This window comes from Chlorocebus sabaeus, chromosome 17 (assembly GCF_047675955.1).
Source record: "Chlorocebus sabaeus isolate Y175 chromosome 17, mChlSab1.0.hap1, whole genome shotgun sequence".
NCBI classification, from domain to species: Eukaryota; Metazoa; Chordata; class Mammalia; order Primates; family Cercopithecidae; genus Chlorocebus; species Chlorocebus sabaeus.
In genome coordinates, this window is record NC_132920.1 from 7,917,367 (window position 1) to 7,940,039 (window position 22,673).

A 22,673-nucleotide genomic window follows, 5' to 3' on the forward strand; every position below is an offset into this window, starting at 1 on the left:
CATGCCTCGTTTGTTTTTTTCAGATGTGGCTTGGTCCTGACGCAGCGTCCAAGCAGCCAGCTTGAGCTTAATCCTTTGTGAAGGGGAAGGTCTCCCCTGTGGAAAGCGGTTACACTTGTGGAGGGGGTGCGCGGTGGGAGTTCTCCCCCATGCCAGGCGAACGGTGCGGCCTTGACCGGGTCCTGTAGCCGGCTCGACGTGTCTGAGGGAGGCCCCAGAGGGGGCGGGGAGGTGGCCCGGCTCCACGGGTCTGAGGGAGGCCCCAGAGGGGGCGGGGAGGTGGCCCGGCTCCACGGGTCTGAGGGAGGCCCCAGAGGGGGCGGGGAGGTGGCCCGGCTCCACGGGTCTGAGGGAGGCTCCAGAGGAGGCGGGGAGGTCGCTCGGCTCCACCGGTCTGAGGGAGGCCCCAGAGGGGGCAGGGAGGTGGCCCGCAGAACACGGGTTCTGTAAAGAGACGTGGAGAAGATTCGATTCCGAGAAGAGGAAGCGCCGGGCGGAAAGAGAACCAGGCGGCTGTGGGGGGCAGGGCGCTGCCAAGATGGCGTCCACCTCCTCCCAGCCGTCGTTGACGGTCGGTTTTCCATCCTTGGATCCCGGAGTCCCTTCCTGTACCGCGTCCTCAGCGTCTGGAATCAAGAGCCCCATAGCATCCGAGGTGCTTTATGCCTCTGGCATGCCCATCAAGAAAACAGGCCATCGAGGTGTCGATTCCTCAGGAGAGACAACATATAAAAAGACACCCTCTTCAGCCTTGAAAGGTGCCATCCAGTTAGGCATCACTCACACAGTGGGCAGCCTGAGTACCAAACCGGAGCGTGATGTCCTCATGCAAGATTTCTATGTAGTGGAGAGTATCTTCTTCCCCAGTGAAGGGAGCAAGCTGACCCCTGCTCATCACTACAACGACTTTCGTTTCAAGACCTATGCACCTGTTGCCTTCCGCTACTTTCGGGAGCTATTTGGTATTCCGCCGGATGATTACTTGTGCTCCCTCTGCAGTGAGCCGCTGATTGAACTCTGTAGCTCTGGAGCTAGTGGTTCCCTGTTCTATGTGTCCAGCGACGATGACTTCATTATTAAGACAGTCCAACATAAAGAGGCGGAGTTTCTGCAGAAGCTGCTTCCAGGATACTACTTGAACCTCAACCAGAACCCTCGGACTTTGTTGCCTAAATTCTATGGACTGTACTGTGTGCAGGCAGGTGGCAAGAACATTCGGATTGTGGTGATGAACAATCTTTTACCAAGATCAGTCAAAATGCATACCAAATATGACCTCAAAGGCTCAACCTACAAACGCCGGGCTTCCCAGAAAGAGCGAGAGAAGCCTCTTCCCACATTTAAAGACCTAGACTTCTTACAAGACACCCCTGATGGTCTTTTTTTGGATGCTGACATGTACAATGCTCTCTGTAAGACCCTGCAGCGTGACTGTTTGGTGCTGCAGAGCTTCAAGATAATGGACTATAGCCTCTTGCTGTCAATCCACAATATAGATCATGCACAACGAGAGCCCGTAAGCAGTGACACCCTTCAAGTGTCAGTTGACACTCAAAGACTGACCCCCCAAAAGGTTCTGTACTCCACAGCCATGGAATCCATCCAGGGAGAGGCTCGCCTGGGCGACACCATGGAGACCGATGACCATATGGGTGGCATCCCTGCTCAGAGTAGTAAAGGCGAAAGGCTTCTGCTTTATATTGGCATCATTGACATTCTACAGTCTTACACATGTCTTAAGAAGTTGGAGCACTCTTGGAAAGCCCTGGTACATGACGGGGACACTGTCTCAGTGCACAACCCAGGCTTCTACGCTGAACGGTTCCAGCGCTTCATGTGCAACGCAGTATTTAAGAAGATCCCCTTGAAGCCTTCTCCTTCCAAAAAGTTTGGGACTGGCTCATCTTTCTCTCGGCGTACGGGCTCCAGTGGCAACTCCTGCATTACTTACCAGCCACTGGTCTCTGGGGAACACCAGGCACAAGTGACAACAAAGGCAGAAGTGGAGCCAGGAGTTCACCTTGGTCGTCCTGATGTTTTACCGCAGAATCCTCCTTTGGAGGAAATCAGTGAGGGCTCACCTATTACTGAGCCCAGTTTCTCACCTGTAGTTGGAGAGACTTTGCATATGCTAACTACAAGTACAACCTTGGAAAACTTGAACGTGCAGAGTCAGAGTTCACCCATTAAGCGCAAAGCCTCAGAAGACCTGGAACGAGATTCTGCCTCTCTGTGATCCCAAGATGTCAGCCCTTGCCCCAGTAATGTGGAATTTTCTTCTACTTGGTCATCAAAAAAGGAGTGTAAAAGAAGCGAGGTAGGCTCTCCATCTTCTTCCTGAAGAAGAGCCTCCTCCTCTTCTCTGTCCTCATGAATGGGCATTAGTGCCTCGGACAGTTGAGGACCACAGCATCCCCTCCACTCCAGAGTTAGGTGGCACGGATTTTCAACTGGCTAACCTTGGCTTCCACAACTGAATTTTTTTCAGACCCCCATTCTTCATGCTGGAAATGAGATTACTAGACTTGGCAGTTTTCTTTCCCCTCATCTTTCACCAGGAACTGGACTCTTAATTTCCTCAGGACAGACTAGCTGGCACATTATCCCCACCTCTTTCTCTCTGATCCCTGGAAGAAGACCCCTGTAATCTCTGTGAAGGTTTTTGGGGGATAGGGGTGTTTGACCACCTCCCAACTTTTTTTCCCCCTGAAAAAAGGAAAAAGCACACAGCACAACATTTCAAGCCAGTTTCAGATAAAAACTCCAGAAGTGTTGATGAGATGCCTATTCGTAGGGTTCCCTCAGAAGAGCCACGGTGTTTGTGAAGAGAAAAGTAGTGATTGCTCTGCCAGAAGCAGCACCTCTTTAAACTACTCCTCTCTTGATGAATTTCTTGAGGCTGAAGGAATGGAGAGAGTGGGACGTGGGGTAATCTTTACCCCTTTTGTTAAAACATGAGGCAGCCATGGGTTGGGAGATCATAGCCCTTCCTAGGCAGAATCCTATTCACTGCCAGGCTGTAATGATTATTACTGTTTTGCAATTTGAAATATATTCTGGTTGCTTTTCTAAAATATGAAGACTTACCAAGTGAATTTTAGATCATTCTCCAAAGGAGATTTTTTTGCTCTTTCCATCTTTTCCAACAGTGTTCTCCTGTTTGTGGTGCTAAGGTGAAGAGGGGACACCTCGGTCTGTTTAACAGGCAGTCCGTATCTATGAGGCCAGCAAATATTTTCTTAAACTCAAGAGCAGACAGTGGATTCTTGCCTCGGTGAGGTCATTGCTATGCCATATGTCCTACCCCCCTGTCTTCATGCAGAGAAGTTGGAAATGGGGGCTACATATGTCCTCTCCTCCCCATCTACAAGAGTTGTGGTTTTCCATCTGATCCTTCCACTGTTGTCAGGAGAAGAAGGGGGCCTGGTATCTCAGGCAGATTGTTGAATTCCTGTTCTACCCCTTCTCTATCCCACCCTGCCTTGATAGTAGGTTAGCCCATACCCCAAATAACTTTTTATATTAGATACCCCCAGTCAGTTTCTGGCGGCCTGTCTTTGCTGCCATGTTCTTTTTTACAAGAAGGAAAGAAACAATTCTTGCTAATTTTTTTTCATAATTTACTATTTATGATGTATTTAAGTGTTTTATTAAGGACAGAGTTCTGTAAGGGGTGGGAGGGAATATTTGAGGGAGGGCTGGGTCTTAGGGAAAGGAATGGGAAACCCACATTTTTATGAAGTGTCTCTATTTGCCTCTACTTTGTATCGTTCAGAAAAGGCAAATGCAATATAAAAGTGATATATGGTTTTAATGTAATCAACTTTAATCAGTTATTTAGAAAAAAAAAGACACTGATGGATCATTTTGATAACAATGAAGAAAGGAGACAGGGATAAGGAAAAGTTGAGGTTATCCTGTAAAGCATCTTAAAGCAGAAAGGAAGGCTCTTAGTTTGTAATTTAATACACCTGACTGTAATAATTTTAAAGCAGGAGTCAAGGAAGGAAGGCAGCTGACTATGCCATGTGTGTGTCAGCATAAGGCAAAGGCAGAGCAAGGTGAAAAGGCACGACCAGGAAAGATGATATTAATTGTCATAAATAAATGCAGACAGAAATACATTTTTTTTGTGTGAAAAAAAACTTTTTTCTGGACCCATATACTTTATAAGCATAGGGTACCACTTATTCTTCAAACTACCCAAACTAGTCATAGATGAATTTTCAATGTTTTTATATGAGTTCTTTCATGAGCCCAAAATACTATTTCTTACAGTGTGTCTTTCCATAACTTATCTGCTAATAAAGATACCTGCTAGAGTACCAGGAGCCTTAATGAGAGGCTTCTTTAATGTTATGTTATTAAAGCATCACTTTTGTCTCAGAAGCATCACTTCTGAGACACATTTATTCATCCACTCACATACTAAACCACTCATCTGAGAAGCACTTATTAAAATTTATGCTAGAACTAAGGAAACAGATAAAAGACACAATCCCTGATGCCAAGAAGTTGCCTGGCTTGCTGATGGAATTTCCTAGTACCCCATGTTATTCTTGGCTGTGCAAAAATTAGATTTTTAAACTTTTATTATTGTCTAAAATTATGGGTTACACCATTTAGAGAACAAAGCCTCACTACTGTTGCAGGTTGAGGTTACCATTGGGATATTAGGTATCAACACAGGCCCTATGACAGAATCTGAGTAAAAACTGTAGCCTTTGCATAATGAAAAGTCTGTGTCACTTTTCCTAAAGCTGTGTGAAAACAGCAAAATTATATCCTTTTTTTTTTTTTTTTTTTTGAGACGAGTCTCGGTCTTGTTGCCCAGGCTGGAGTGCAGTGGCTCCGTCTCAGCTCACTGCAAACTCCACCTCCCAGGTTCAAGAGATTCTCCTGCCCCAGCCCCCAAAGTAGCTGGGATTACAGGTGTGCGCCACCACACCCAGCTAATTTTTTGCATTTTTAGTAGAGATGGGGTTTCACCATGTTGGCCAGGCTGGTCTTGAACTCCTGACCTCAGGTGATCCACCCTCTTTGGCCTCCCAAAGTGCTGAGATTACAGGTGTGAGCCACTATGCCCGGCCAATTATATCTTTTTATTGCTTTCAAAGATCTTCATGACAATAAAGAGAGCCAATGCTCTATCCCAGAAGGAAGAAAATGGCCATGTCACTTCTGAATGTTTGCTAGGATGCTAAGGTAAAAATGGGCTGAGGATATACGAAAGCTAAACTTCAGGTGGCACTGTTGCTTATAAGTCAGTGAAAATTAAGTCACATTAAACATTCAGTTCCTTAGACACATTAGCCACATTCCGAGTACTCAATGGTTACATATGGCTAGTGGCTACCATATTGGACAACACAGATCTAGAACACTTCCACCACTGCAGAAATGTCTACTGGACAAAGCTGGAAGTAACATGGGTCTCCTAAAAAGCTTCAAAGGTAAGGTTGTACATGGTGTCAATGAGTTTGAGTAGCAAAGAAATGACCTTAAAATTATAATTAAATGTAATAAGAGATGTTTTTAAAAATTCTGTTGGAACTTCTAAACACATAATTTAGCCAAACAAAAATGATACAAATTTTCTCCTGGAACTTTGGGTGTTTGGGTCACTGTTTTGAATCTTGTCTGGGGGACAAGCAAGAGGCCATGTCCCTGTGTGTGGCCACCAGATGGGCCTGAGATCACTGACTGTGTTGTCTCGGAGTCATCCAGCTGCTGGCTGACAGAAAAGGGAAGGACATTCACCCTCCATGCATATACATGCACACAGACATACCCTGCCTGCCTGTTGCCAGCTTCCATAACATGGGGAAGAAACTTTTTAAAAAGAAGGTCCTCTTATTTATGTGACTGGACACTAAAAGTTTTGCCTTTGAACTAGTCACATGGAAGGAATAGAATGGACTCATCTGCAGTAGATTTTAGTTAACGCAATTTACCTGGCTCATGTTGACATACTATACTATTCTACACTCTACTTACTTGCTCAAATCGAAGTCAATTTGATACATCCTACTCTTGATCTTAAAATATAAGACAGTACATGGGTGCAGCATTTCTTGGGTTATATGGATGAATGAGATCTAGAACAATGTGAAATCTGTTACTGGGGCCTAAATGAGATTGGTCAGTGCTGGTTTCTTTTATGTCTTCTGTCTACCCCCTGGTGGAGGGATTCATTACTAGTCAGAGCCAAAGAAGGAAAGAGAAAGAGAAAAAAGCATGAATTATTTCCTGAATATCTATTCAGTTCCTCAATAATCTTGGATTTGTTGTTTATACGAGAGTGCCAGCTCAACGGGAGAAGAGCTGAAACCCATTATTTCCCTTTGAACATGTTCTTCACTGGGAATGGCAGGAGGAGCAAAGCAGCAGGAGGGCTGTCCTGCCAAAACGCTGAACTTGGAACTGAAGGGGCCATCGCTCTGGGTGCAAAAAAAGAGTTACGAGCTTTGCTGCTCTGTCAGGTCTGGAATCCTTCCCTTGGCTGTGGATAATACCTAATGATTCAGAGGAAGTACTGTCAGCTCTTCAAAGCAGACCTAGCTAATTGTGTAATGTTATTCTGAGGCACTGGGAGAAGCCAAAAAAGAAGGGAGGCTGGGGAGAAATTCCTTCCTTTGCAATGATCAGCTTACATCCTGCACCATCAGATTTGATTATCCTTATCTTTTCTTGCATAACTACAAATGTTATGACTGGTCATAGTGACCAGACTTCCAAAAAAAAATCCAGCCACAATATTTGACTCTATGACTGCCTGTGGCGGTAAATTCCTTAGACTAGCTACATGCTGTGCAAAAAGCTATTTCCTTTGATTTATTCATTTCCCAATTCTTAACTCCATCAGGTGCCCCCTTGATCTCACATTAGAGAATGAGGCAAAAGAAAAGAAAAGGAAAAAAGAAGTCTGTTCATTTTGCCTTATCTCCTTGCAGTTAGGCAATTTAAATATCCACTGACCTCTTTTGCTCATATTGCACAGTAATTTTTAAAATTAACTCCTTTTAACTAGCTCTTTTTTTAATTGAATAAGTAATACAAGGACCTGATTAAAAGATTTAGGCACTACAATAAATAGAAAAAGGAAAAGTAAGTATCCCTTTCATTGCAGACCTGCAGACCCTTGATTCCCCAGACCCTACCCTGAGGCAGTCATCAGTACCAGCTGCTGGTGTACACTCTAGAAATATCCAAACCCAAGCATGTGTGCATTTTCTCCTTTTAAAATGTGTCTTTCTTTTTCACATAATAACATCTTGGAGATCATTTCATATTATCATGTTTAGTGCTAACTCATCCTTTTTCATGGCTGCATGGTATTCCCATTTGAATATACCACACAATTGATTAACCAGTTCCATATTAATGGATATTTATGTTGTTTCTAGTATTTTTCTCATATGAAAAGCTACAACAAAGACCTCTGTACACATCTTAACATACAAATGCAAGCATATGCATTTATTTTCATTATTTATTTATTATGGGACAGGCTCTTGCTCTGTCGCCCAGGCTGGGGTGCAGTGGCACAATCTTGGCTCACCCCAACCTCTGCTTCCTGAGCTCAAGTGATTCTCCCACCTCAGCCTCCCAAATAGCTAGGACCAAAGGCATGTGCCACTGTAGCCAGCTAATTTTTGTATTTTAGTAGAGACGGGGTTTTGTCATGTTGCCCTGGCTAGTATCGAACTCCTGGCCTCAAGCAATCTGCCCACCTCAGCCTCCCAAACTGCTGGAATTACAGGCGTGAGCTACTGTACCTGGCCTAAGAATGTGTATTTTATTTTTTATTGTATTTATTTTTTTGAGACGGAGTCTCACTCTATCATCCAGGCTGGAGTGCAGTGGCCCGATCTCGGTTCACTGCAACCTCCACCTCCCGCGTTCAAGTGATTCTCCCGCCGCAGCTTCCAGAGTCACTGGGATTACAGGCACGTGCCACCACAGCCAGCTAATTTTTGTATTTTTAGTAAAGATTGGGTTTCACTACGTTGGCCAGGCTGGTCTCCAACTCCCGACCTCAGGTGATCCACCTGCCTCGGCCTCCCAAAGTGTTGGGATTACAGGTGTGGGCCATCGTGCCCAGCCAGTATGTGCATTTTAAATGTTGATAGATATTTTCAGATCGCCCTCCAAAGAGGTTACATTAATTTATACTCTCCTTTGAGAGTATGTAGGAGTCCTCTTTCTCACTTCTTTGCTAACATATATATTCTAATAATATTTTACAATCCATCATATTCCTGTTCTGCCTAAAAAACCACACAAGGTGCAGTGACCTCTCTGTAACCATCAGGTCCTGACATTAAGCCTTTTGCCCAGTCTCCTGTAATAACACTCTCACCTGTATAAGCCCTAACATCCAACAGGCAAAAGCAGCAAGATGAAAAAAAAAAAAAAAAAACAAAACAAAAAAACAAAGAAAACGGGTTACATAAACCAACCAACCAGCGCCACCTACACGTCCCTGGGCTTCTGCACCACCAAATTTGTGAACTAGCCAATATGCACCTGTAGTTGTTTCTGTATGTGTTTTGGGGGATGGAGTCACCAAAAGATTCCTAAAATGGTCTGCGATTGCTACTTAAAAAAGATAAGCAGCAGTGATCTACGTAATTAAAAAGAGAGAAAGAGAAAATTAAACCTGGAGGACTGGATGCAGTGGCTCATGCTTATAAAAAATCACAGCACTTTGGGAAGCCAAGGTGGGAGGATTGCTTGAGGCCAAGTGTTCAAGAGCAGTCTGGGCAACACAGCAAGATCCCTGTCTCTACACAAAAATAAATTATCTGGGTGCCATGGCATGTGCCTGTAGTCCCAGCTGCTTGGAAGGCTGAAGCAGGAGGACTGCTTAAGGCCAGGAATTCAAGGCTGCAATGAGCTATGATCACACCACTGCACTCTAGCCCAGGCAACAGAGCAAGACCTTGTCTCTAAAAACAAAAAAGAGGGAAAAAAATTGGATAAAAATGCAAATGCCTGATTTTATGGCTTAATGTAGATAAACTAAGTATTACGGTATACTTAACTACTAATATGTAAAATAATGAAATCACTCTAAACAGTGATTCTCCTATTTTGGGACTAGAGACATTTCTAAAACAAAACATGCAACCCAAAGTGGTCTTTGTCAAAGTTCTCTTACTTCAGATAGAGACATTAACCAAAAAATAGCTACCATGATCCGTCATCATTTCATAAGGTAATTTCAACACCAAAAAGTAGAAAAGCTATAACATGACAGTAAAAGGCAGTTCCTTAAGGTGGGTAAATTTAACTGTATCTCAAGTTCACTGCTCTAACCCTCATGTTCTCATTTCACCATCCAGTCTGAGAATCCAAATGACACACACAGGGAAACTCCATCCTGTAGGATCACTGTCCATGGACTGGCATTTGAAAACTACTGCTATCAGGAACCTTCTCTTAAATTCATAAAAGCCAGGGATTCTTTCCTCTGTCTTGTATTTTATATGTGTAGTTTAGAAATCTAGAGGAGAGCAAGGCTGGGCGCAGTGGCTCACGCCTGTAATCCCAGCACTTTGGGAGGCCGAGGTGGGCGGATCACTAGGTCAGGAGATCAAGACCATCCTGGCTAACACGGTGAAACCCCGTCTCTACTAAAAATACAAAAAATTAGCTGGGCATGGTGGTGGGTGACTGTAGTGCCAGCTATTTGGGAGGCTGAGGCAGGAGAATGGCGTGAAGCCGGGAGTCAGAGCTTGCAGTGAGCTGAGATCGCGCCATCGCACTCCAGCCCTGGTGACAGAGCAAGACTCTGCCTCAAAAAAAAAAAAAAAAAAAGAAAAAGAAAAGAAAAAGAAAAAGAAAAGAAAAAGAAATCTAGAGGAAAGAGCCCCCGATTTTCAGTTCTGGATGTGCCACTAATTAGCTTCAGTTACTGAACCCTTCTATGAACTTCAGTACTTAATATCAGATAAGAATAACACCTTTCCTGCCCATTTCACAGGACTGACCAGTTCAAAGAAAATTAATATGTGAGCAAGTTTTTTTTGTAAACTACCATGCTTAATATAATGATTAAGTACTAACATTTATCAAGCATTTTTAAAGTGCCAGATGCTGTTCTAAATGCTTCCCAAATGGTATCCCATCCAGCCCTGTTGGCAGCCAAGTGAGGAAACTGAGGCTCAGAGAGGATAAAGAACATGCCAAGTTCATACAGTTAGTGAGGAATAAGGTCAGGACTGGACCCCATGACTGTCTGGCTGCAATTCCATATTCTTTTTTTTTTTTTTTAGACAAGGTCTCTCTCTGTTGCCCAGGCTGGAGTGCAGTGGTGCAATCTCGGCTCACTGCAACCTCTCACTCCCGGGTTCAAGCGATTCTCCTGCCTCAGCTCCCTAGGAGCTGAGACTACAGGCACCCGCCACTGCACCCAGCTAATTTTTGTATTTTTAGTAGAGAAGGGGTTTTGCCATGTTGGCCAGGCTGTTCTTGAACTCCTGACCTCAGGTGATCCACCTGCCTTGGCCTCCCGAAGTGCTGGGATTACAGGCATAAGCCACCACACATGGACTAGCTCCATATTCTTAATCATTATGATATACTCTTTTGTAATTAGTGATACAATTATATCACTGCAGTTCTTGTATGCTACTGGCTGAATACTCTAGCTACTGGCTGAACATGCAATGTCAATTAACAATTTGTCAGACTCGAGCCCTTCTAAGTCAGCAAGACCTCCAGATGATAGCTTTTAGTTCAATAAACAAAGGATTTGCTCAGAATCCATTCAGCTAATAGAGGCCACTTTTTTATGTTCAGATATTAACCTTTGTAGATAATGACATGCCCTAGCAGGTAGAGCCCTAGTCTACATTGCTAAGTAAAAGGATTGGGCATTATCGCACTCAAGCTGGAAACATGTCATTGGGTAAAGATGTAAAAAAATGGGGGGCAAATGAGATACAGAATCAGAAATGTCAAAACTTTTGAGAAGTGTAGTCCATTTGCTAAATCTTTAGTAAATTATACACATGCATTAAAACAGGATATGAGGCTTGCTGAGCTGAAAACTTATACCTTAAGTGACTCTGTGGTATACTATATTTTTCTCATTCATTTTATTTTGTGATTTATCTAGAATAAAACATCACCTACTTTTTCTTTTACTCAAGGCAGAATCATTTTTAGTTAACATTGGCTTTTGGCTTTAGCATGTGGCATTAGTGCCAGAGCAGGGTCTGCTAGTAGAGAGGACAGCATGCAGAGTCCAGGAGCTGTGTGCGGGGGTGCGGCCAGCACCAGCATCCTCCATGTGCATCCTTTCTTTGGACTTTCTGGTTTTGTTCCCCCCAGTACAAGACCACATTACCTCACACTTTACTTGGCAGTTTCCTAAGTAAACTTCCAGCACCCCCACCCTTCCCCTCTTTGCTGCCTGGAGCCACACTATTGGCAGAATAGCATCATGCTATTCTCCGTCTAGGAACTAGCTGGCTTTCCTGGTCTCTGTGGCATCTGGTCTGAAGTTCTCCCTTCAAGGTCCTACATAATTAGCTTCCATCTACTTTAGCCAATTACTTTTTCATGACTTCACCAACCCAACCCTACTTAAGGCATGCAGGGGACGTCACCTTTCTTTAGCAGACAAAATGCTTATTCTTATTCTCCCATCTGGAATTTTCTACCTGTTCCCTCTACAGGGTAATATACTACGAAGAATGTAGACTTTGGAGTCAGACAAGATACAGCTATGACTCTCAGTCAGATTATCTCTGTCTCTCTATGTATTTTTAAACACATATTGAGTGGTTACAGCATATGAAAACCCGTGTGAAGTTCTTTGTCTCATTAAGTAATTTATTCATCACTCTATACCTATGAGGTCACTATTATTAAGTTCCCGGTTTACAGATGAAACAATGAAAGCACAAGGAGATGAAGGGCAGCCAGTCGGTGAGGAGCTGAGATTCAAATTTGACACTGCCTGGAATGCAGAGCCAATCATCCTAACCATGACTTAAGAGCATCTCACTAGTTGTATAAACTTGAGCAAACTGCTTAACCTCTCCAGTCCTTAATATTCTCATGTATAAACAGGGATATAAATGTCTACTCAGCAAGATTAATGAGATTATGTGTATAAAGTTGCTATCAAAGAGTCTGGTATTCAAAAGAGGCTCCATAAATGTTTCTGTCTTGTCTCTTTTCTGCCCAATTACATTCCATTCAACTTTTACATCCTGCTTCTTCCATGAAGCCTCTTTGGAAGATGCAATGACCTATTCAGCCTACAGTGATTTCTTCCTCCTGTAAAATCCAAGCATTCTAAAATGTAGTTTTAAACTGTTTCCCAATGATTTCATTTAACTTAGCCTTTGCTTCCTCAACAAAGGTTTTTTACAAGGCAGTAATCACATATTATATACTTCATTTACAACCCCTGTAATTAGCCAAGGATACATGTGACTGGCCTAGTGATACAGTCCCTGCATGCGGTCTAAGACAGATGTTCCTTTAGAAAAACTTCATTCTATATTTAACAATGCTTATAAAAAGGTATATGGCAAATACAAATTCATAATCCACCATTTATGCAGTATAGGTAACAATGAATTAAAAATTCATACAGACTTCAATTTAACTTTCCTACCTGTGTAAGCCTGTGCTATGCCTAGTCATTGAAGACTAACAGACAATTGGTATTTCCTTACGAAGCTATACTATATCTTGCCAAAATTCAGTATTACCAAGAAAATGACCATTCCAGAAAACATTAATAACACTTATCCTTAAATATAAACAGCAGCCCATTAGGGCTAAGTGCTTCATAGACAGCTTCATAGAGTTGAGTATTCATGGCTGGCGATTGCCCTCTGAGGTAGCTATGACGACTAGTAAGGTAACTGGAATTTACAGAATTGGGTAACTACTGTGTTAAGCCAATCCTGGGAGTGAGCCAAGATAAGAAAGCCAAAAATGATTCCACTGTTATAAACTAAAGCCAAACAATGAAGACAACTGATTTAAGACTCCAGACACTGTTCATTCTCAAGTTCTTAACTAGGCCTAGACCACTGAAATCTGGCTCCAGCATATTCCATGGAATGAACGATGTGCCAAGGCCTATGCCTGGCCCTCCTCCACCCAGAACTGCTTTCCCCACACAGCAGGCTGTACAGCCCCACTCACTGTCCCGTGGGGCAAGGTGGCACAAACCCTACTTCTGCTTTTAGCTTTTGTCACTGACTCTTCTTCAAGAGGTAATTTGACCTATTACCTTTTTAATAAAACAAATTGCCTCATTCCACCTATAGCTTCTCAATTTGAGTCTCCTGGCTTGAAAAGAGCCAGTGGGAGTCAAGAAACAATGAGAAAGGTAAGGGATTTTCTAACATGGACGTGTGGCCAACTACACTGTTCAGCCGGGCTGCAGCCAGGCCAAATGGAAAGATGTCTTAAAAAAAGAAAACCTCAATTTAGCGATTTCCATAATTTATGAGGAATTGGTTAATTTCAGATACAATCAGAAATAAGCATTTTTATTTTTTAATTGTTTTGTGGAGATGGGGGTCTCACCATGTTGCCCAGGCTGGTCTCAAACTCTTGGGCTCAAGTAATCCTCCTGCCTCAGTCTCCTGAGGCTGGAGCCATCATATCCGGATGCCTGAAACAAGTAGTTTTAAATGCCAGTTTCACACTATACTTTTAAAAGTTATATATTTCACTAGAGCAAATGTCAAGCAAATTGATTTTGAGGTGGAATAAAGAGACACGACATCGATACCTAAGCTTCCACACAGGGAAGAGGATTTACAAAGACCCAGAAAGCCAGACAGAGAATGGTCTATCTTTCTGGGAAAAGTGTCCAGAGGCAGCCGACGAGACCCCATAAGTAATGCTATAGTGTCTCAAGTCCCTCTTCAGTCTGCTCAGTGTCCCTCCCTGTGACTCTTACATACGATTTATTACACCTTTCACTCACAGGGGAGGATGTGTCAACACAAAGGCAAATTCAAACATTCCGATGAAATCTAAAACACAATCTAGTTTCCAAACAGCTTTCTAGTTGGCGTTGTACAGGCTCAACAGCCAGATGACTATTCTCAACTTTTTTCTCATCCCTGATTAAATAATTTACAGTACTGACTTCCCTTCAAATGAGAATTCCAGAAAGCATTGTCTAAACATTAGCAATCTTCTTAATTGTTATTCTTTGCCATGGGTACCATCAGGCTACCTTGGTGATGTTCAGATTGCTAAGGATTATAAAGATGCCTCTTCATAGGAGTATCTACCAATCCACATTCAAGGTAAAGGAGCCACGGGGCCCAAAAAACTCTTACACTACCTCAACACATGTTTTGCTGAAATAGATATTCATTCTTTTCCTTTTTTTTTTTTTTTTTTTGAGATAGAGTCTCGCTCTGTCGCCAGGCTGGAGTGAAGTAGCGTGATCTCGGCTCACGGCAACCTCTGCCTCCAGGGATCAAGCGATTCTCCTGCCTCAGCCTCCCAAGTAGCTGGGACTACAGGCATGTACCACCACATTCGGCTAATTCTTTGTATTTTTAGTAAAGACGGGGTTTCACCGCGTTAGCCAGGATGGTCTCAATCTCCTGACCTCGTGATCTGCCCGCCTCGGCCTCCCAAAGTGCTGGGATTACAGGCATGAGCCACTGTGTCTGGCCGATATTCATTCTTTCTAGAAAGTTTGCATTTCTTACATGGAAAGTCTGAAACAGAAGTCCCAAATTCTCTTTAGGAGTGAAAGGAAAACAATGCTGTAAAATAAGACTAGTTGAATAAACTGCAAGTAATCTCTGGGATGGTTCCCAAAAGTGTACAGAAAGGAACCCAGGGTCATCATCTCCCAAGAGGCTGGAAGGCAGTACAAAGACAAAGAGCTCACCATAGCCAGAGCCCCTCTCAATAGTGCCGAGTGCTTGCTGATTTATTACCTCTGGTCTCCGGACTGTTCTGAAGGAAACTGGAATGTCATACCTTCATTCACAACACTGTCTCATGGAATTATTTTTTCCGGATTCCTTGGGAAGTTAAAGTATTTGAGAAGAATATCAGGAACTGTTGTTTCAGCCTGTTTTGTGAGTAGATAATTGCCTTCCAACTCCATTATTTCAGGAAATGATGTGTGCGGCATTGTTCCTAGATGAGGGGAGCAGTGTGTTTCAGCAAGACCCATACATGCATATGAAAACAAAACAAAACAAAAGGCATGCAGTCTAAGTCACTTCACTGAACTCAGACTTTTAAAATCTGGTGTCTAGATAAGAGGCTGGCCCCAGACAACCTACTCACATACCAGTAACATTCTTTTGAAAGGGTGTAAGCAAAATTTGTTTTAAGAAGTGAGAAATTTTTACCAAAATTACTAAATGTGGTAATAAATAACTTCGACAAATTAAGTGCTATCAAAATGGGTTCAGCAGAGACCTATTTGAAAGGCTAAATTTTTCTCTAATTTGGGTCTGAGTCAAAGACCAGCATGGGAACTAGAAGTAAAACACATTTCATCCTGAGAAATACCTTTGATTCCATGGAATATATTAGCTGATCTTCCTGAAATGTGACATCATTTGTGGTACCAGCTGTATGGGTGTGCCATCTAAGGATTTACTAAACTAGTATTTCTTTGGTTTAATATGTATTTTAAGACCACAGAAAAAAGTCTAATCCAACTAAGTGGTCCAGGGGGAACTGTTATGGACTTCGTTCTAAGAAGCTTAAATTTCTTATGATCATGACCTGTCGACCTTTTAATGGATAGATTACACAGAGCAAATTCCCAAATGGACATCTAGAATTGATAATGATAATAACCGTTATAAAGGAAACATTAAATATAGGTTCTGTGAGGTTCTATTTTACATATATTAACTCATTTAATTCTCAAAACAAACTTAAGAGGTTAAGTATTGGTCCTTTTACCATTCCTGGTTTACAGATGGGGAAACTGAGGCACAGATATTGAGGTTTGAGATCCTATTAGGCATCTCAGTGCAGATATTAATCAGGCAGTCAAATATGTGACGGAAAAAAACAGGGCTGCAGATACAAATTGGGGAGTTTATAGTTAACATCCTAAGACTGGCTGCAAGGAAGTATCTGCAGGGAAGAGATAGTTGGAGGTCTGGCCTTGAGGCATATCAATAATTAGAGGTTGGAAAGAGGAGGAACAGCCAGAGAGGCAGAAAACAAACCAGGAATAGCTGGTCATCAAAAAGCCAAGTGAAGAAAGTGTTTCTAGGAGGGAGTAATCAATTGTACCTACTGCTGTGGAAAAATAGTGTGAAAACTCAGGACCATTGGATTTGGCCCAATGGAGGTGGCTGGTGGTTTCAGGAGAGGAGAGGTACTGAAAGCCAGGCTGGAAAGGGTTCAAGGGAGAATACAGAATGAGGTAAGTGGACACAGCAGCAAATACTGGCAGCTCTTTCCAGGTATTTTGCTATAAACGTGAGCAGATAAATGGCGCAGTAGCTAAAGGGAAAATGGGGAGCATAGGGAAGGCTTCTTGGGGTTAGGTGGCAGTTATAATGCATTTATAATATGCTGAATTAATGATTTTGCATAATGCAAATTTTCTTCATCTTCTGAAAAAATAAAATTAGTTTGATAATTAATGTTCAAAACATGCATTTTTGTTCTGCATACTTAATCCATGTTGTTTTGTTTTGCAAGAAGCAGGATAGGTTACAAATGGTTGTCCACACTTGGTTCAGCCAGTCAGTCAGCCTCAGCAATGAGTGTTCCAGATTACCTTTCAGTTGCTATAGCCTGCAATTTTGCTGTCCCTAATACTTACAGAGGGAACTTGCTCTTTTCTTCATGAAAACTTAGTCTAGATGCTCCTAGGTGGGCAATGGAGGGGAAATGTCCACATGGAGAACAGTAACTAGACCTCATGGGACAACATCCACCTTCTCCTTTGAGACTGCTCCCTGCCATCGCCACTATCCAATACATTTGGTGTTGAGGGACAGCCCCTTGCTTAACTTCCTCTACATAGCCGAGATCATGTTGGAACATTTTTTAAAAGTTTCATGGAGAATTTGGGGGTTACAACATGGAAATGGCTGCACCATAAAATAGAACTAGAAAATCTGGTTTACAAAGCATAACTCACTCATCTCTGGTTCAGGTGCTCCTACAAAGATGACCGTGTGACTTGTAGTCCACTTCCATGAGGCAGAGGTTATCTGTAACCCCTGCCCACTGCGGAGGGACAGGGAGAAGAAAGAAAAGGGGCAGGGGAAGAGAGAGGGTGAGAGACAGAGAGAGAGAGAGAGAGGTAGGTCCTCACACCCACCTAGTCCTCTTTAAGAACGCATCCCTTTCTCAGGTGATTAACATTAGTAAGGTCTATTCATTTTAGGACTTAAGTATAGAATTATTCTGTGGCCTTAGATACCTACATAAGATTTTAACACAATAAACCCAACATCCATACAAGGCACACACACACACCAGATACAGAAGAGAAGAGGGATTTTGTTATGCTCTCATGATTTCAGATACCACCGGGACCTGAGATCTCCAAGTGGGAGCCTAATTCACTTCATAAGATACCCAGGTCTGTGAAAGCCAGGAGGAGCCAGTTGGAGCAAGAAGGAAGGGATGAAAACAAATCCTTGGGGACTGCTCTGCACTTTCACTAGTCATTTGTTCAGCCCTAGGGGAATCCCATAGGCAGCAACCTCAGGGCCGACTTACCCCACAGAACATCCCGCAAGAAGGAAACCAAGAAGAAAATGTTACAGAGCTCGTTTAATGTGCACATGGAGATGCTTTTATCCAGTGATGCGTTTACGGAACCATCAGTGTCACCAGGCGCTCTTAAAGTTGTGTGTGTCTAGTAGTGGTAGAAAGGGGTGCTTCTCATCTGCTTCTCCTTTTTGTCAAAAATCTTAGTAAAAACCTCAAAATGTCTTCAGCACCAGATAAAAGGGAAACTGTGAGACTTTTTCTGAAAGTGAGTTGAAGAACAAACTGTTTTGAGGTAGGAAGTAAACAGAAAGGGAAGCAGGCCGGTGGGAGGCTGGGGCTGCGGCTGCAGAGTGAATGGTCCTAAACAGCAGACGCCTCCTTCAGGGACTGGGAGCTAAGAGATTCTGCTCTGCTTTCCCACCTGGCAATATGATTTTCAGAGCTGTAGCCAAATGGGTACATCCCAGGTCCCACAAATTAAGACTCTGAATACAGTTCTTTAAAAAAAAAAAAAAAAACAAAAACCATCAAATATAGTGGCTGATGATTAGCTTAGAGCATTACATATCACTACTGGCACTATGGTATTTTGAGGCATGATACCATCTTTGTGGGCCAGCGAAAAGCTAATCACCATGTGCATCATTGTTTCTATTGGGAGATGCATTCCAAGTTCCAAACAAATGACCTAAGTGAGGTTCTGGGGGAAAATACTGCTAATTGGGGTAATTTTTTTTCCAAAAAGGTAAAATTTCAAGTTTCTACTTTTGCAGTATATAGTTTACTTTAAAAGCTTCAAAGCCTTTCCAGAGAGAAATAGCAAAGTTTATAAACCAGGTGATGACAGACTATTGAGGAGCCTGAAGTTTTGATGAAAAACAATGAAACACATTCATCTAGTCTTTATGTATTTGTCATATTCAATTATTGTAAAACATAAATGCAATGTAAATAGCAAGGATAACTCAAATCTTCCTTAACCAAACTAACACATGGTGAGCCTTGTAATACAGCAATAACTTCCCTTTTCTTTTCTCTTTATTTCAATAGTTTTTGGGGAATTGGTTGCATGGAAAAGTTCTTTAGTGGTAGTTTCTGAGATTTTGGTGCACCCATCACCTGAGCACTGTATACTGTACCCAATGTGTAGTCTTTTATCTCTCACCCCTTTACATCCTTCCTCCCGAGTCCCCAAAATCCATTAAATCATTCTTATGCCTTTGCATCCTCATAGCTTAGCCCCCACGAACTTCCTTTTTTAATATGTGGTCAGCACATGTCCTATGCAAGGGATATAAAACACCATAACAGCATAAAACACATTCTTTGTCCTTGAATAATTTAGTCTTCTGGGAAAGGAAATGGGAACTCCTTAAATAGAGGTAGCTGCTTAATAAAGCCTGATGTATTTTCACACTGATTATAAAAAGCAAAATACTTGCCTAAAAGACAAAGACCATTTAATAACTTTCTTGATTTCCTACTTATAGTAATGGTGTTCTCAAAAGCAAAAATTCAGTCACTTTGGGCTAAGAATTACTATTTTACATAAAAAAGAAATAGAGATTATCTAAATCTGAAGCCATGCCAGTAATTGTCATAAAGTAACATAAACAGTCCATAGACATATCTATATATGGATGTTAAAAATTCCCATAATCTTAAATTCCAAACCAAGATCTTCATCTCTATCCCTGCCCTGTCTAGACTAGGAATTACTATTTTCAGCTACATTCTAAAAAAATCCTTATGCAGGCTAATAATTTCCTCAATCTATCAGTCATACATCTGAGTCCACAGAGTAACCTTCCTGTAACACTTTCATCGTGTCACTTACGCTGAGTCCCATTACCTACAGGATAAGCACAAATTATTAAAGTTGGAAATGATGTGAAAACCATCTATGTAATGTGTTTAAAGTCTCTGTACAAATTCAGTGATGGACGCATGGCCAAAATGCAAGTCTTCTCTCAACCCAGTGAACTTTCCAATTTCCAGACTGATCCACTACTGCTTCAACATCAAAGAAGTCTATGGATTATTGTCTAAACTTCCCAAAAGTATGCCCACCTGTGTTTTTGATAAACAAGGGCAGAAACCAAGCTTCAGTCAGCTTCTTAGCCCTAGTTTCTGGAACACAGGTGCTTGCTGAACCCAACGGAGTTGGAGAGGTTCTGCCATCCTTTTCATAACGCAAATCCTATTGCATTCAAGTTTTATCTTTATTACAAATGATTCCCTGATCACAACTCACAAAGACAGTTCCTACTTGGGACTCTTACTTTAGTCATACACGGCCTGCTTAGCATATCACAGTCTTTGGTGTGGTATTATGTAATGTTACAGTCTTGGTTTTCTACTTTATTATTACATGTGCACAACTCAATTATAAATTCCTTTATGACAGAGTGCTATTTCTCTGACTTATCTGCCTTTTGGAATACAATCCTGACAGAGAACAATGCTCATATGTTTATTAAATCCTACTCTGGCTTCCATGCTAGGTGGGGAAAAAAAATACTGACAACAGCTCTTAAATTTCTATTTTCAACCAATTGCTATATTTTTGTGCCTGTAAACATTAATTTAAAAATTGTAACTGCCTTAATTTGGAGGAATGAACCAAGAGTTTTTTTTTTTGGAGATGGAGTCTTGCTCTGTCACCCAGCCTGGAGTGTAGTGGTACGATCTCGGTTCATTGCAACCTCCACCTCCTGGGTTCAAGCAATTCTCCTGCCTCAGCCTCCCGAGTAGTTGGGACTACAGGTGCGCGCCACCATGCTCAGCTAACTTTTTTTTTGTATTTTTAGTAGAGACAGGGTTTCGCCACGTTGGCCAGGCTGGAACTCCTGACCTCAAGTGACCCACCTGCCTCAGCCTCCCAAACCACTGGGACTACAGGCGTGAGCCATAGCACCCAGCCAACTTTTCCAAAACCCATATAAAAACATTATTAGCAATGTTCTGTTTCTTAATTTGATTTTGGTTATACAAGGTGTAACTTACTGATTTGTGTACCATTCTATACTTCAACATAGCCCAAATATAAAGGGATTTCTCACTGTACTTTTATTGCTAATAAAACCGCACATCACTTATGTAATGAAAGAATCTGCATGTTTATGACATGAAGAAAGCAAGAAAAAAATACAATTCTCCTAAAAATACAGCACTCCTAAAAAAATATAGCACTCATAACCACCACGGAACACATAGGCTTTTCCTACATTTTGGTATTTTTATTCAGCTATATAACTTACATTTATTATCTCCTACATATCTTTGTCCATAGATGGTATGCACCCATCCACATAAAACCGTTCAGAGGGGGGAATCATGTTATCACAGTGACACCTGCTGGTGTTCAGTTATAAATTTTATATTCTAACTGAAGGACAGATTTTTTGGTGTCAAAATTTTTCTTAATAAAATTTAATATTAGTGTTTTCCACTTAAATAACTTGCATAATTATTACAAACAAATCTATGTAATACACAACTGACCACCTAAGATTTTTATTTTGTGACAATTATCTTACTGTAATTTTATTAACCATTTTCTTTAAAAAGACACTTTCCCAATAAAGCAGCTTAAGTATTCAGATGACATGAAGTTTTTAAAAAGTGAAATAACTTGTGGTTTTCTGTTCAAATTCTCTACAAATTCTATTTTAAGGGAAACTATTATATTAAATCAACATTTACAGAGTATTTTCTCTGAATGGCAATGCTAGCGAGATAAACAATTTCACAAAAGTCAAAAATCAGGTCTAAGTAGAGAAAATTTTAAGCACAACATAGATAAACTCGTACACTGACTTCTATTATGGTAAAACTTCACACTCATAAATGGTGATAACATTTGCAATGGAGGCTAACTTTTAATGCCTGCCAGGTCTCAACCAAACTTTTCTTTTTCAAAGTTAAAAGGGGAAAACAGGCTGGGTGCAGTAGCTCACGCCTGTAATCCCAGCACTTTGGGAGGCCGAGGCAGGCGGATCACGAGGTCAGGAGATCAAGACCATCCTGGCTAACACGGTGAAACCCTTTCTCCACTAAAAATACAAAAATATTAGCCGGGCGTGGTGGCAGGTGCCTGTAGTCCCAGCTACTTGGGAGGCTGAGGCAGGAGAATGGCGTGAACCCTGGAGGCGGAGCTTGCAGTGAGCTGAGATCGTGCCACGGCACTCCAGCCTGGGCGACAGAGCGAGACTTCGTCTCAAAAAAAAAAAAAAAAAAAAAAAAAGTTTAAAACAGGGGAAAACAATTGCTCCAAGGAATGCTGGAATGCACATATCCTCATTCATTTCAAGTTTTAAAAAAACAGTACGGACCACATTGGCTGCAGAGTGGACCTGCTGGCCACAGGGGACTGATGAAAGGGCTGGATCTTGTGTACACACTCTCTCCTCTCTTGCTATCAGTAAATGCTGCACCACTTGAGCCTGGTGTTGTCTACTCTAAATGTCCTTGAATAATGCACTGGCCTCTTCCCAGGGTGGCACTTATCTATCTTAATCTTACCTACATTCATGTTACATTCTTTTTCTTTTTTCTTATTTTTGTGTAGAGACAAAGTCTCACCATGTTACCCAGTCTGGTCTTGAATTCCTGGCCTCGTGATCCTCCTGCCCCAGCCTCCCAAAGTGCTGGGATTACAGGTGTGAGCCACTGTGCTTGGTTTTTTTAAATTGATAGATAATTGTATATATTTATTAGGTACAATGTGATGGGTTGATACATGCATACATTATAGAATGATCCAATCAGGCTAATTAACATATCTATCACCTCATGTTATATTCTATCCTATGGCAAAGCCTGACCACACAGCGAATGGAGAAATAATAGTAAGTATCTCTAATGATTCAAAATATTTCAGAGCAGAATTTCACATATTGACTTACTGTTTGTAGTACATGAGACTATCATTTTAGAAAGCTATGTAATTATAAAGAAAA

The 22,673-nt window shown here is 41.8% G+C and overlaps 1 pseudogene; it reads left to right on the forward strand.

Annotated features, from left to right (window-relative positions):
- Positions 1–438: 438 nt before the first annotated feature.
- Positions 439–3,232, forward strand: LOC103222204 (phosphatidylinositol 4-phosphate 5-kinase type-1 alpha pseudogene; annotated as a pseudogene).
- The last annotated feature ends 19,441 nt before the right edge of the window (positions 3,233–22,673 follow it).